The sequence below is a fragment of the Silene latifolia genome, chromosome 1 (assembly GCF_048544455.1).
Source record: "Silene latifolia isolate original U9 population chromosome 1, ASM4854445v1, whole genome shotgun sequence".
In the NCBI taxonomy this organism is placed as follows: Eukaryota; Viridiplantae; Streptophyta; class Magnoliopsida; order Caryophyllales; family Caryophyllaceae; genus Silene; species Silene latifolia.
Window position 1 is genome coordinate 140,716,168 of NC_133526.1, and position 16,376 is coordinate 140,732,543.

Genomic DNA, 16,376 nt, shown 5'->3' on the forward strand with positions numbered 1-16,376 from the left:
TTTCGACTTGTGAAACTGAACCACTTCAAAAACCGTGTGTCTCTTCGTTCTTTCGTCTATTTCGCTTACTTTCATTAGTTGATTAGTTAAAGTTTAATCAATAAACTTTAAATAATCAATTACAAATAATTGAAAAAGCTTTCAAAAGTTTTAAATCCTCAATTCACCCCCCCCCCCCCCTCTTGAGTATTTTGGATCAATAGACTCTTCAGACTCTCACTCACATATGGAGACTTTTTGTGACTATTGTGATGCAACTTCTCAAACCGCAGTTACTCAAGACCAAATCCGATGGGTCTTATTTCCTTTTTCTTTGATTGGTACCGCGAAACAATGGTTGAAAAGCCTAGACAAGGCTACTCTTGGTATTGATTCATGGAAGAAATTGGCACTTGCTTTCTATAAGAAATTCTATCCTCCGGAGAAGACTAATATGTTGAGAGCCCAAATCACCGGGTTCAAACAAAGGGATGAGGAATCATTGTATGAAGCATGGGAGAGATTTAAGGACACTTGTCGTTCTTGTCCACACCATGGACTTAGCGAGTGGTTCCTTGTTCAACAATTTTGGAATGGTCAATATGAAGACTCCTGAAACATTCTCAATATGGGATCCAATGGTATGTTTACCGAAGTTGATGACAATCAAACATGGGCCAAGATTGAAGAAATGGCGGTTCATAACTTGTAATATACTAGGCCTCGGAAGGCTACTAGAGGACGAAAGCATGAGGTAGATTCCATCACTCAATTGTGTAACACCCCGTATTTTATTAAGTTGGATAAAATTTTTTTTTTAATTGCTATTTTGAATTTAATTACCTCATTTAACGATTTATATATATATGCTTAGCTAATTAATTAATTTCATCATAATTCGATACGTTAATTTTAATAATCATTAATAAGTTTATTTGAAATTAGTTCGAGTTTATTTATTTAATAATTTCCGTTTCTTTACGAGTCCTTATGAAAGTTGTTTTAAGTGAACCCGAGATGGATTTTGGGAACAAAACCGTCCAATTAGCTATTTTGAGCTTATTTCACTAAATTAGCAATTTTTATTAATATCCGTTAGTGTAAAAATCGCTAATAATTCCGATTCAAGCTGATATTGTATTATTTACGTTAACTAGCTGAGTTTATTTTATTTTCACTCATTAAATTTATTTATTATTGATTCCGTTTTATTACTGAAACTTTTACTAAAACCGGTTAAATTTAACTCGAAACGGTTTTAATAACGATCGAAGTTTCTTAACGACGAAGAAACGTACCTATAATAAATAGCAGTGCAGCAAGTCAAGCTGCTCCCCCATTTCCTACGTCTCTTTCTTCTTCTCCCTTCCTTTTTCTTCTTTTTCACGTTTCATTTTTTTTTTTTCTTTCTCTCGTAAAATCGATTTTCTATCGTCCGTTTCTCATCCGTTTTTCGACGATTTTCGTTCCATAGCGTTCCTCTCGTTTCGTTTCAATCCGTTGTAATTAAAATTCATTTTCGTCATGTATTTTTACAAACCCATTTATATTTTCAGCTTTATTTTTTATAAGACGGTTGTATGTACTAAAATAGACGGTCTTGTAGAAGATTTGTTAGTCATAAATGATTAGTTCAATCGGAAAAAGGTAACAATTATGGATTACTCGATATTACTTGTAAAATATGTTTATTTCGAATGCTGGTTAGTCTGTTTTATAATTAAGACGGTGTATAATTATATATAGGGATCCTTATGGATGTTAATTAGTCAGTTGTATAGTTGAGACGGTGTATACTGATATGTGGAGATGATTGAGACGGTGTATACTGACCTCTAGGGATTATTTGGGATGCTAGCTAGTAAGTGGTATATTTAAGACGGTGTATCTTTGACATGTATGGATTGTTTTGGGTGATAATTGGTGTGTTTTATAGTTGAGACGGTATACCGACATGTAGGGATTGTTTTGGACCGATTTGGACTCTGTGTTGGGGCGATTTTTGTAGTCTTTAGGGTCTGTTTTTGAGTTGCTTTATACTTGTGGATTTCCGCTCTAAAACCGTTTTAAATGCTTGACTTAGTTGGCTCGGCTAGGACTGTTTTTTAGGGCGCGAGAATGGAGTCTTAAGGGGACGATTGGTACTGTTTTTTGGGCGGGGACGAGAGCCGTCATCGTGGGTTTTCACTTTGCATTTGAGGACTGGAGTTGGGGTCGAACTTAGGCATCTTTTGGGTTCTGTTTTGGACTGATTTTTGGGTCAGGTTATGAAGTAGGGTGAAGGGTGACTATGGGTAGTCGGGTGGTGGTCGTGTCGGATTCCCAGTGGCCTAGCTGTGGCCTGGCCGTGGCCTAGCTAAGTCACGAGTTTGAGGCCATGTGTAGTTGGTGGTTAGGCCGAGTTTGAGGTTGTCATAATAACTTTTGAGCCGTGTCCGTAAATTGTTTTGACGCTAGTTTGGTTTATTTAAAATATAATTAAATTAATTTCCGTCTCATATTTTATATAAAGATAATTCGTTAATATCGTCCTTTCACATAATTATTTTAGGTGGCTCATATGTGGTTGAAGATGAAGAGTAATTTTGGGTTTTAGAAGCTTTCTCAAGTGATTACTTGTCTCTTTGCTAGCGTAAGGTAACTATTCCGAGTTACTCGACGAATTAATGTCACATTAGTAGCTGATGTTGTGTTTGTTGTTTGTTAAGTGTTTAGGTGATTGATAATGTGTTAATTTCGTTTTTCACATGATAGAAATTGGAAATAGCATGAGAATAATATTGCGATAAAATTTGTAATTTGGGCCAAAGCAGGCCAAGACTACGAGTGGGCCGATTGACCGAACGAGTTTGGTCAAACTAGGTTTAAACCAACGACCTCGATTTGACCGATGACCCGTCGCGGGACTCGGGTCGAGGGTTTGTCTTTGAGGTGAGATTGGTTGTTATTGGAAATTTTATGTTATGTCTTGATATTTGTAATTATCATTTCACATGTTGGTTGTTGGATGCTTTGGATGCCTTATACTTGAGTCTTCTTGCCTTGTTGCCATTTTAGCTTGTTCTCATGAATTATGAAATTAACGGTTAGCTGGAATTTGGATTATTATTGATAATGGAGATATTGTTGGATTGTCAGCTGAATTGGGTATCCTACTTATCTTGTGTGGTGTGGGCTAAAGTATTCAAGCTGGGACTAGCTGGGACTAGGTCCTAGGTGAGTATTTCGGCCTTCATCATAGATAGGTCATTATAGTCTTTGACGAGTGTATGTTCACTGCTTAATAGCCTCTGTGTTCCTGACTTGGTGGGTTTATATCCAAGTTGGGGCATGACCTCGTTACTTATTTTGAGAGTAAGTGGTCAGCTTAAGTACTAGCCAACCCTTTGGTGGACTCCTTAGGGTACTCACTTTGTTTTAGAACAATTGTGGGTCTTGGGTGCGGTGGTGTGTATCCGCATGTCTAGGTCTGCGCAGATTTTAGGCTAGGGTTGTGTTGTGTCTTGGCCATGTTTTGATAGAACCTCTGAGCCAAGATACCGGTTCGATTACCTTCCCTACCTCGTGGTATAGACTCGAGTTCTGAGTGACTATTGACCGTACTAAGAACTTATGCCTGTCTTTGATATATTGCCCTTTCTTGTTTGATGATTCTATGAATCATAGAAGGTGAGATGCAAGCCGGCTATGGTTGATAGAGTTTGGATTCCTGGATGTTATGTGATTCACATGATAGTGTAGTATGAGTCGGTCTAGTATTCACATGCTAGGACTATGTGTTATTATATTGTTGTTCACATGATAAGCACGACTGTCTAGCATCTATATGCTAAGGCATTGTGTGATTTGTATTCATATTCTTATGTTTACATGTTATATTAATTATGACATTTCGTGGCTGGGAGAACTCGGAGTTACTCCCCACTGACTGTGGCTTTCGTATTTGTATAAAATGCGAATGACAGGTAGGTGATGCATATTTGGGGTACATGGACGAGCTAGCGAGCAAAGTAACCTTGGAACCTAGATTGGTTTTATTTTATTGTGACCCTTAAACACTTTTTATTTCACATACATTTTAGGGACATATGTCTCCCTCTTTACATTTGGTTGTATAATTGGCTATTCGCGACTTTAGCGATGGTTATGTTATGACACTTCTAGTTAGACCTTGTATGTTTGACACCTTCCAATTTGGATATCTTTATAACAGGTTCAGGTTTTAAAATTACAGGTTTTTACCCAATTGAACCTATTACAAACATATCCATGCAGTTTTATTCTAGAATTACGTGTTTACTTTTCCGCGATAAGTGAGGGTGTCACGATTGGTATCGAGCATATTTGCTCCCGACGCACGTTTGTGCACCCCAATATAAATAACTTGACCTTAAAATAATAAACTTGAGAGATGGGTAAGATGGGTAGATTTAGGATCTTATGTTGTAGTCTCTTTGTGTTTGCTCTTTGTTAGGTACTAACCTGTTTGTTGATTGTCATTTAATAATTTTTGCGTTCTTGGATCAATGACCGTGAGCTTATCTATAGCTAATGGAGTTATTACGCTTATTATAAAAAAAAAATTTTGAACTAAAGGTTTTGAAAATATTTTAATGTTTTTCACTGGTTTTAACGTCAATTAGTGTTAAAGCTTGTTATTGGAGACGTCTGATAATTAGTTTTATCATTTGTTGGTGTAAAAATGTATTTTTATGTCTTTGAATTGGAATATTGATGTTCTTGAGTGATCGCCAAGAGTATCTCCGTTCCATTGAAAGGACACTTATATTTTAAGAAGATCAAGATTTAGTGCCTATTGCTGAGGATTGAAGATTTGTTCAACCTTTGAAGAATGCTTCTACTTTCTTGAAGATGTTTCTCGTTCTTTTTGTATCTCGCCTTATTCTTAATCTCTTGGTGCTTATCCTCCTTCTAAACTCCCTTCTGTTTTACTTTAAAAGCTACGCTTCTACTCCTAACTTGTCCTTTGTTCTTTGCTTATCCTCCCTTAACGCCATTTGATAGTACCCCTTCTTGTGAGGAATGTTGACCTGGGTTGGAAAATTCGACTTTTGAGGAGATTGTTTGTGTCTGACCCGTAACCCTGGTTTTGAGAGGATGTGATGTTAGAAAGACTTAGGTAAGGTGATGAGACATACTTAGTGATTCTTATACCTAATTCCTTGACAAAGTGAGTATAATCGATTGGTGGATTCTTTGTATTAGGAATGAGTTGCCTATATGATTAGAGTTATAGGACTTGGCTTTGTTGTTTATGTTTGGGATTTGAAAGCTTAGTAGGTTGAGCGTCGTCACCTTAGGAGTAAACATGAGATAAGTTTAGAATATGAATTTGGAAGAAAACCCATTTTTTAGATGTTAACAATCCCGTATAGTTTGGGAATGTGATTTGGTGTTAGTTGTTCCTTGAGAACTTTGTTGAGAAGTCTTTATCAATTCATTCTTTGGTTTTTAAAACATTGAGGTTATGTCGAGTGCTTGAGATAAAGAGATGCTTTTATACTTGAGTGATAGATTTGATTTAGGGAAATCCTAATATGTGATAAGATAGGTGGAAGAAGTATCTAACCGATTTCTCACCCCTTAAGCGAGCGTTTATTTTACCTTGACCCTTGTTTGGGATTTGGTCGTTTTGTCATGAAGGTACAATACCATAATAGGCGTGACCTTGTTAGAGAGAACCTTAAGTTTTAGGAAGCGTATGGATTAAGCCTTAAAATCCTCTTTCGTACCATTAATCATTTTCCTCTCTTTCGTTCATACCTTGGTTGGATTTGATTCTTAAGTATAAAAGTTTACTCGTTATTTCCTTGTCTTGAATACCTCCCTAATTCTAATATCTCTTACTGGTTGTTAACTAGTTATCTTTATGATTCGACTCTTTTAGTCTCACACCCTGACATGTTGCTTAAGTTTCCTTGTTGTCTAATTTTCCTTTCTCCTTGATCATAAGCGTTACCGTTCATACCTCATTTCCTCGCTTCATCTTGCTCCTCCTTTAAGTTTGACACTCGTATCTTGTGAAACTCTATCTTTGACATCCTTGTAATTTTGACTTCAATTTCTAACCTATGAAATTCTTTATAGCTCTCTTGTTGCTTAAGTTTGAGCTCTCTTAACATACTTTGTTTCTATGCTATCTAAGTTACTTTCCTTTTTGTACAACTTCTAAACTTCCAAGCTACCAGTTTCGATTCATTCTTAAAAGTTTATGTCACTTCTGCAAACCTAACCTATTTTTAAAGATTTGAAAATGAAAATTTGATTTAATTCCATATTTGTTCCTTGAGTATAGACTTCTTTATCATGATTTTAATCGCTAAACCCGAGATTTCTTTAAATTTTATCCAATTTCTGTTAACTTTGATCTATTTATGACTTCTTTGTCAAAGTTTAATGTTACACTTTCAGGGATTTGACCCCCAATTGGGTTTAAAAGTGAAACCTTTATTTCTATTTTGGCTTTTTGTAAAAGAAAATTTGAGTAGATTACCTTTTCTTTTGATTTTAACGTTGATCGGATGTTAGAACCCGTTATTAGAAACGTTTAATAACTTGTTCTACTCTTATCGACGAGTGATTTTCGGTTTTAAATTTGTCTTTGACTTGGAAGGTTAGCGTTCTTGTGTGCACAACAAGAGCAATTTCGTTCCATGAATGAGACTTATACTTTTGAAAACTCTTCATTAATGTTTTCGAAAGTATTTTGATTTTTGATTTATACAAATAATTTGCCTTTGACCTTATCTTGGATTTGGAATGTGATGTTCTTGAATGCGCAACGAGAGCACTTCCGTTCCTTTGATGAGAATCGTTACTTTCGGAAAATTTTATTTGAAACTTTTGAAAGAATTTTGATTCTTACGATAAGTGACCTTTTAAATGTTTTGGTTACCGATTCCAATTTCAGTTTTATTTTTATAACCTTTCATTTATACTTTCAAGTTTCGAGGACGAAACTTTTTAAAAGATGGGGTGATTGTAACACCCCGTATTTTATTAAGTTGGATAAATTTTTTTTTTTAATTGCTATTTTGAATTTAATTACCTCATTTAACGATTTATATATATATGCTTAGCTAATTAATTAATTTCATCATAATTCGATACATTAATTTTAATAATCATTAATAAGTTTATTTGAAATTAGTTCGAGTTTATTTATTTAATAATTTCCGTTTCTTTACGAGTCCTTATGAAAGTTGTTTTAAGTGAACCCGAGATGGATTTTGGGAACAAAACCGTGCAATTAGCTATTTTGAGCTTATTTCACTAAATTAGCAATTTTTATTAATATCCGTTAGTTTTGTAAAAATCGCTAATAATTCCGATTCAAGCTGATATTGTATTATTTACGTTAACTAGCTGAGTTTATTTTATTTTCACTCATTAAATTTATTTATTATTGATTCCGTTTTATTACTGAAACTTTTACTAAAACCGGTTAAATTTAACTCGAAACGGTTTTAATAACGATCGAAGTTTCTTAACGACGAAGAAACGTACGTATAATAAATAGCGAGCGAGCAAGTGCTCCCCATTTCCTACGTCTCTTTCTTCTTCTCCCTTCCTTTTTCTTCTTTTTCACGTTTCATTTTTTTTTTCTTTCTCTCGTAAAATCGATTTTCGGTCGTCCGTTTCTCATCCGTTTTCGACGATTTTCGTTCCATAGCGTTCCTCTCGTCGTTTCCGTCAATCCGTTGTAATTAAAATTCATTTTCGTCATGTATTTTTACAAACCCATTTATATTTTCAGCTTTATTTTTTATAAGACGGTTGTATGTACTAAAATAGACGGTCTTGTAGAAGATTTGTTAGTCATAAATGATTAGTTCAATCGGAAAAAGGTAACAATTATGGATTACTCGATATTACTTGTAAAATATGTTTATTTCGAATGTTTGGTTAGTCTTTTTATAATTAAGACGGTGTATAATTATATATAGGGATCCTTATGGATGTTAATTAGTCAGTTGTATAGTTGAGACGGTGTATACTGATATGTGGAGATGATTGAGACGGTGTATACTGACCTCTAGGGATCATTTGGGATGCTAGCTAGTAAGTGGTATATTTAAGACGATGTATGCTGACATGTATGGATTGTTTTGGGTGATAATTGGTGTGTTTTATAGTTGAGACGGTGTATACTGACATGTAGGGATTGTTTTGGACTGATTTGGACTCTGTGTTGGGGCGATTTTTGTAGTCTTTAGGGTCTGTTTTTGAGTTGCTTTATACTTGTGGATTTCCGCTCTAAAACCGTTTTAAATGCTGACTTAGTTGGCTCAGCTAGGACTGTTTTTAGGCGCGAGAATGGAGTCTTAAGGGGACGATTGGTACTGTTTTTTGGGCGGGGACGAGAGCATCATCGTGGGTTTTCACTTAGCATTTGAGGACTGGAGTTGGGGTCGAACTTAGGCATCTTTTGGGTTTTGTTTTGGACTGATTTTTGGGTCAGGTTATGAAGTAGGGTGAAGGGTGACTATGGGTAGTCGGGTGGTGGTCGTGTCGGATTCCCAGTGGCCTAGCTGTGGCCTGGCCGTGGCCTAGCTAAGTCACGAGTTTGAGGCCATGTGTAGTTGGTGGTTAGGCCGAGTTTGAGGTTGTCATAATAACTTTTGAGCCGTGTCCATAAATTGTTTTGACGCTAGTTTGGTTTATTTAAAATATAATTAAATTAATTTCCGTCTCATATTTTATATAAAGATAATTCGTTAATATCGTCCTTTCACATAATTATTTTAGGTTGCTCATATGTGGTTGAAGATGATGAGTAATTTTGGGTTTTAGAAGCTTTCTCAAGTTATTACTTGTCTCTTTGCTAGCGTAAGGTAACTATTCCGAGTTACTCGACGAATTAATGTCACATTAGTAGCTGATGTTGTGTTTGTTGTTTGTTAAGTGTTTAGGTGATTGATAATGTGTTACTTTCGTTTTTCACATGATATAAATTGGAAATAGCATGAGAATAATATTGCGATAAAATTTGTAATTTGGGCCAAAGCGGCCAAGACTCGAGTGGGCCAGTTTGACCGAACGAGTTTGGTCAAACTAGGTTTAAACCAATCGACCTCGATTTGACCGATGACCCGTCGCGGGACTCGGGTCGAGGGTTTGTCTTTGAGGTGAGATTGGTTGTTATTGGAAATTTTATGTTATGTCTTGATATTTGTAATTATCATTTCACATGTTGGTTGTTGGATGCTTTGGATGCCTTATACTTGAGTCTTCTTGCCTTGTTGCCATTTTAGCTTGTTCTCATGAATTATGAAATTAACGGTTAGCTGGAATTTGGATTATTATTGATAATGGAGATATTGTTGGATTGTCAAATGAATTGGATATCCTACTTGTCTTGTGTGGTGTGGGCTAAAGTATTCAAGTGGGACTAGTGGGACTAGGTCCTAGGTGAGTATTTCGGCCTTCATCATAGATAGGTCATTATAGTCTTTGACGAGTGTATGTTCACTGCTTAATAGCCTCTGTGTTCCTGACTTGGTGGGTTTATATCCAAGTTGGGGCATGACCTCGTTACTTATTTTGAGAGTAAGTGGTCAGCTTAAGTACTAGCCAACCCTTTGGTGGACTCCTTAGGGTACTCACTTTGTTTTAGAACAATTGTGGGTCTTGGGTGCGGTGGTGTGTATCCGCATGTCTAGGTCTCTGCAGATTTTAGGCTAGGGTTGTGTTGTATCTTGGCCATGTTTTGATAGAACCTCGAGCCAAGATACCGGTTCGATTACCTTCCCTACCTCGTGGTATAGACTCGAGTTCTGAGTGACTATTGACCGTACTAAGAACTTATGCCTGTCTTTGATATATTGCCCTTTCTTGTTTGATGATTCTATGAATCATAGAAGGTGAGATGCAAGCTGGCTATGGTTGATAGAGTTTGGATTCCTGGATGTTATGTGATTCACATGATAGTGTAGTATGAGTCGGTCTAGTATTCACATGCTAGGACTATGTGTTGTTATATTGTTGTTCACATGATAAGCACGACTGTCTAGCATCTATATGCTAAGGCATTGTGTGATTCGTATTCATATTCTTATGTTTACATGTTATATTAATTATGACATTTCGTGGCTGGGAGAACTCGGAGTTACTCCCCACTGACTGTGGCTTTCGTATTTGTATAAAATGCGAATGACAGGTAGGTGATGCATATTTGGGGTACATGGACGAGCTAGCGAGCAAAGTAACCTTGGAACCTAGATTGGTTTTATTTTATTGTGACCCTTAAACACTTTTTATGTCACATACATTTTAGGGACATATGTCTCCCTCTTTACATTTGGTTGTATAATTGGTTATTCGCGACTTTAGCGATGGTTATGTTATGACACTTCTAGTTAGACCTTGTATGTTTGACACCTTCTAATTTGGATATCTTTATAACAGGTTCAGGTTTTAAAATTACAGGTTTTTGATGGAAATGTAGATTCATATACATACTTAACATACTCATATATGTCTAAATAATTTGTCATAAAATTAAAACGGATTTTATGCATGCAAACAATAATATAATAGAGGAGAAATCATGTCCTACATTGAAGATTTCGGTTATATTGGGCACAAGAGAGATCACCTTTCTCTCTTGTTCTTGAGCTTTTCCTTTATGGATGAACAAGATCTAAGTATAAGATCTCTCCCCAAGCTTTATACCCAAGGCTTCTCTTAATTCAATTAATATTACAAATACTAGTATAATATTAATCAAGGTAGAAAATTGAACCAAAAATATTGTTTAACACTTGAATATTTTCGGTTATATTGAGGGAGGAGAAGAGAGCTTTTTATCTCACTAGAAATCTCTATTTTTTGATGATGGAATAGAATGAATAATAATTTAAAACATTTTGTATATTATTAGGTAAAATTATAAGAAAAACAATGATGAATTTTTCTTCCCAAAACCGTGTAAGAGGAGAGGGAAAGGGAAGCCAATGCATGGACTTATTTGTCTTCACAATGCACCATAGGCTTGCATGGCTACTAAAGCAAAACAATCATTATGTTTAGCTACTAATTAAACAATTAATTAGCTTAAACCTATTCCTATATTTCGGTCCATTTGGTAATATGGAATCCATATTATTTTTGTCAATTGTCTATATGTTACATGTCATATGTCACATATATTTGTTATGTATTTTTAACATATTAAAAATCAACGTATTAATAAAAATACGTCACATACAAAAATCGACTTAGTAATTTTATAATTACTTGTGCCAAAATATTTTACCATTTATAAATTACAACTGATTGTATTTATAACAATTCATCCAATTTAATTGTTACACTAAACAATTATTTCATCCGAGTAATGATACAATTCAATTACTCAGACCGTATCTTATTTAATCACATTTCAATATGATACGTAAATTTTACTTCCAAAATCATCCGTCAATTTTCAAGTAATTTAATTAACTCGTAACATTATACGATTAATTAAATAATCAATTAAGAGTATTGCCCTTTAGGTATGACCTAGGGGGTCAACTGATCACCACCGTCACACGACAGTAATGTCAAACTCTAGTCACCAATCATTACCGATATATGTTGACCGGTTGACAAAGAACAATATTACTTCCCAATTGTATTCATTTTAATGAGACTTAAACATGTGATCATTATGATCAACAGTCGTGATCGCATTATTGTCGGAGGACACATATTCCAACAATCTCCCACTTGTCCTCGACAAGTGTGCGTCACCAATTCTCTTGTCCTATTACTATCTCCCACTCAATGCAAGGTGTCTTTCAGGTCGTACTTGCAAGTGATCATATCGAGAGTGGTTTCCTCGATCCGAGAATAACCGATTGACCGGACTTATCTCATAAATACTTTCCGAGCGTGGCCACGCATTTCCAGTTCATTACTCCTCGAGTGGCCCTGAGATATTGTTATAACCCTGACTAGGGGTGGACAATTCCTATCGCACTCATTCCCTTCGACTAGCCACAGCCATCATAACCCAAAATATGCCCATTTGACCCCATTTACGAAGGTCGTAGTAACACAAATCAAAGTTAATCTGAAATTGTGCTATCTTAGGAGAATAGTCTTTAGTCAAAAGAATCGACTCATTTGAATACTATAGTAGCTCTCGCCACGACCAGGCTATATAAATTTGCCAGAACTCTATAAGCGGTCATTAGGCCCGACAAAATGTTCCTAACAGTCTGCCTATGTGATCGACTAGTCATCTCACATGACTCTATGGCACTTGAACTTGCCATCAATCGCATCACACTCTAGTCACTTCGAGACGTCACCTCATATAAGTAACTATGGGCAAAACAATGGTAATCCATGTTCACTTTAACGGGGTTCAATTGTCTCTACAACCCGTTTGGATATAACAAAGTACAAAGTGAGTTAATAATAATAACTCAAACGACAAATGTCGACATCACACTCGGGTAGTCAATATCATATTACAACCTTGTGATGTATATCATAAGTGTAAACACTCATTGATTGCAATAGAAGTTTAACATCCCATGTGTCCATGTGTTCAAACTTCTTACACTTGCATTTTCCTTCACATTCATATTCTCTCTCATAGCATGAATCTTACCAAGTACACATCAAGGTTCCCAACCTTGGTTTCGGTTCTTTAACTTGAAAGAACTTTCTTATCGATCATCTCATAACGAACGAATTTGCGATGAATAATACAACTTGCACCGATCAAGTATTTCATCCACACACAATGCACTAGGTATATGTTTTGTAGAATCTTGTAACAATTGACAAGATTATTTAGCTTAGCACTTCTCATAAGTCCTAGCTTTTACTAGGAAAGATTGTTTTTGAATAACCTCTTATTCAACCAAGCATCTTTCCAAAAACTTCTCATTTCTCTTTCTAGGCTTGAAAGAATTGGGATTCTCATAAATCCTTATATGTGCTCGGATTTTCTATAATATGTGCAACTTCTTGATACACAATAGAACATTCCGTCAAACACTGAAATCGCTCATCGGATTCTACTTGAGAATTCATGACGTTTCTATTATGGCTTACCAATCAATCATCATGCTCTTATGCATATGATTCATAATTGGACATGTATATGATTATTCTAATGGCGGAAACATTAGTTACTAATAATCATGAGATCAACCGTTCATAGGTTCAATGAACGACCATGATCAAGCTAATGGTAATTCCATTTTCATCTATATGAATAACCTATGTGAATGTTGATATGATGTGTATCTCTTAATACTAATCCAACGTCCCTTGATGTAATTGGATTCATCATAGTCCATTTTCATCCAGAATTGAAAACTCAAATGCTTCTTTTATGAAAGAAGGTATTGGCTCGTCATTCTTTAATGAGTAATGAGTTTTATACATTCAAGGATGATAGCTCCCACTAGATTCCATGTCTTCACATGAGAATTTCCTAACTCCCACTCAATTCAACATATTTCGAAATTGTCTTCTCAATCGAAATTTGTCAAGAATATAAATATAAATTGCTTTGCCAAGTTACTAGGATAAAACCATATATGTTCCCATCATATCCTTTCAAAATGCCTATTTTGAAGTGGTCTTATCTCAACCTTACGGAAAGAGATTTTAAATCTCTAACACACTCATATCATAATGATGTGTAGCAATGTCATTATTCAAATACAAATAATATTTAGAATACGTCCCTCGCAAATACCCTTTTGGAAGGAGATTTAACCATTTCATAGGGAGGTTAAGCAATGACATTTGTATGGTTAAAACGTTGGCTATAGAAGATATCGGAATATCAATTTTTGCAACTTGATTTTGATCATAACTAGTATGTTACTTTGATTCGTTTAGGCTCTTAAGTAAAACTCATGATTGAAACTATTTGGTCAAAATTTATCATATAGAACTTAGTCAAAAACTTGTTAAGACTTTGCATTAGTCATTTTCATCCAAAACTTCTTTTGGTCTCCTCGTGTAGTTATCTTGAGAATATACTCTTATGATTACTACACTTGGTCTCTTTAGTCATATAGAACTAACTTGAGACCATAGATCTCATCTATTCGGCATACTATGTAAATAGATATACCTTTATTCAAATCATTCTCTCTTGCGTAGATCTTTATTTACACAAGTACACAATTTTGATCTTTGTCTTGTGTGTTGTGATGTTGTGTCCTCATTTTTCTCCCACTCTATCTTTAGAATAAATACACTAAACATTCAAAGATAGCATATGAGACACAAATTAATGATGAAGTATAAGGAGAACTATCTCATAGATAGACTAATAGTTATTGATTTCATATGAGTTCTTGGTGATTGACATTCCTTTAAGAGAGTTCATAGACTAAAAATCGCTTCATAAATGATCATACACAAGCCTTAAGCATGTGGACATATAATGAAACCCGTCATTATATTTGTCTATTAGATCACTTTAAGTGAATAATCTTATGTTTCAAAACGCAAGCAATTTAAAGATGAAATTTAGAACATTAAAAGGATAAATGATAAAACGGGTGACTTGGGTTGCAAACCAAGTCACCATCATCCAAAATACAAACCATTATCCAAAATACCTTTCCATGTCGAACACGGAAACTTAAAGTTCTAAAAAATCAAAACATAATTTAAAATAAGACAATGAAAAACAAGGCTCCACAAAAGCTATCCTTAGCTTCTTCATGGTTTTTCATGCTTGTTTTTCTTTTCCCTTGTCTTTGCTTGGTGGAGGCCCTATTTACAATAAAAAGGGAGATACATTATCACAACTTTGCATCATAATACCATAGTTGAATTAGAAACATAAAAGAAGGTTAGTCATTTACCTACTGGAGTGATTTTTCCAGCTTTGATATCACCAAGGTATTTGGAACAATTTCTTTTCCAATGACCCATGCCATTACAATAATGGCATTTATCAAGAGGACCCTTCTTGACTTTGGATGTGCTAGCTTCACAAGACTTAGCTTTGGTGAATGTGGGAGCTTGCTTTTTACCCTTTCTTCCACTCTTCTTGAACTTCCCCTTACTCTTTGTGCTTATATTAAGCACATCCTTGGGGGGGGGGGGGGGGGGGGGGGGGGGGGGGGGTTCACATTTAACCCCATGTCCCTCTCGGCTTGCACAAGTAATTTGTGCAACTCCTCAAGAGACACATCCTTGTCTTGCATATTGAAATTCACCCGGAATTGCACACATGCCTTGACCTTAGACAAGGAGTGTAGAATCCTATCTACGATGAGTTCTTTGGGGATTTCAACCTTTTGAATCTTCAAGGTCTCGACAAGCTCCATGAGTTTGAGCACATGAGGGCTAACCTTTTGGCCCTCTTTGAAGTCGAGATCAAAGAATGCCGCGGCCGCCTCATATTGGACGATCCGCGGAGTTTGTGAAAACATGGTCACAAGTTTGGAGTAAATCTCATTAGCATTGCCCATTTTAAAGGCTCTCCTTTGGAGTTCCGCCTCCATCGCAAATATTAAGACATTTTTCATTGCGGCGGACTCCTTTTGGTAAGTCTCATAGGCTTCCCTCGTGGCCGCGGTGGACCTAGTGGAGGGTTCGGGTGGAGAGGCCTCGGTAAGGTAACGAAGCTTGTCGTCACCTTCGGCGGCTAATTTGAGTTGGGCATCCCATTCAGAGAAATTTGACCCATTCTTTTCAAGTTTACATCGATCCATAAAGGATCGGAGCCAAGATGAAGTAGCGAGTGGTGTAGCATTAGGAGTTGGTGTTGATGTTGCCATTTGTTATGAAAAAGAAGTGGTCTACAAAACAAAATATAAGGAGTAAAACAAATGTCGTTTTAATTATACTCGTAAAAATGTATGATTTAAACAAGTTTTATGCATTTTTCTAGTGACCTCTACCCAACTAGATAAATGATTCCAAGACCCAAATTCATATCGACTTAGGCACGGTATGGCCGATGAAACCTTTATCAATATAACTCGGTGGATTAACATTTTAATCGATTCTACTTTTCGAACTCTTGGTCGATAAAATTACTCTAATAATTATCTATAGCCCGGAACACATGCAACTACGGTCGCGAATACTTCCGTTGAGCTCAATCCAAATTTCGAATAAATGTGTCCATTATCCAAATCCACATCAACTTGGGCACGGTATGGCCGATGAAACCCTCATTAACATGAACTCGGTGGATTAACACTCATCACCCACTTCCCCTACGTAACAAGGTTTGTACCCCGGTAGGGCCGAGTGCACTCCCTCGCGAAATAGGTTTTCATGGTTTCTACTATTTGGTAAGGCTATGTCTCAATTGTTTGTTTTAGCGAGAGGTCATGTCAATTTATTATCTATCACGTTTTAAGTGAACTAAAGCGGTGAACTACGATAATTCTAAT

The 16,376-nt window shown here is 35.9% G+C and overlaps 1 non-coding gene across 1 annotated transcript; it reads right to left on the minus strand.

Annotated features, from left to right (window-relative positions):
- Positions 1-433: 433 nt before the first annotated feature.
- LOC141620534 (small nucleolar RNA R71) lies at positions 434-540 on the minus strand. The gene has a single exon (XR_012531987.1). It is a non-coding gene; the product is annotated as a small nucleolar RNA R71 (small nucleolar RNA).
- Positions 541-16,376: the final 15,836 nt, after the last annotated feature.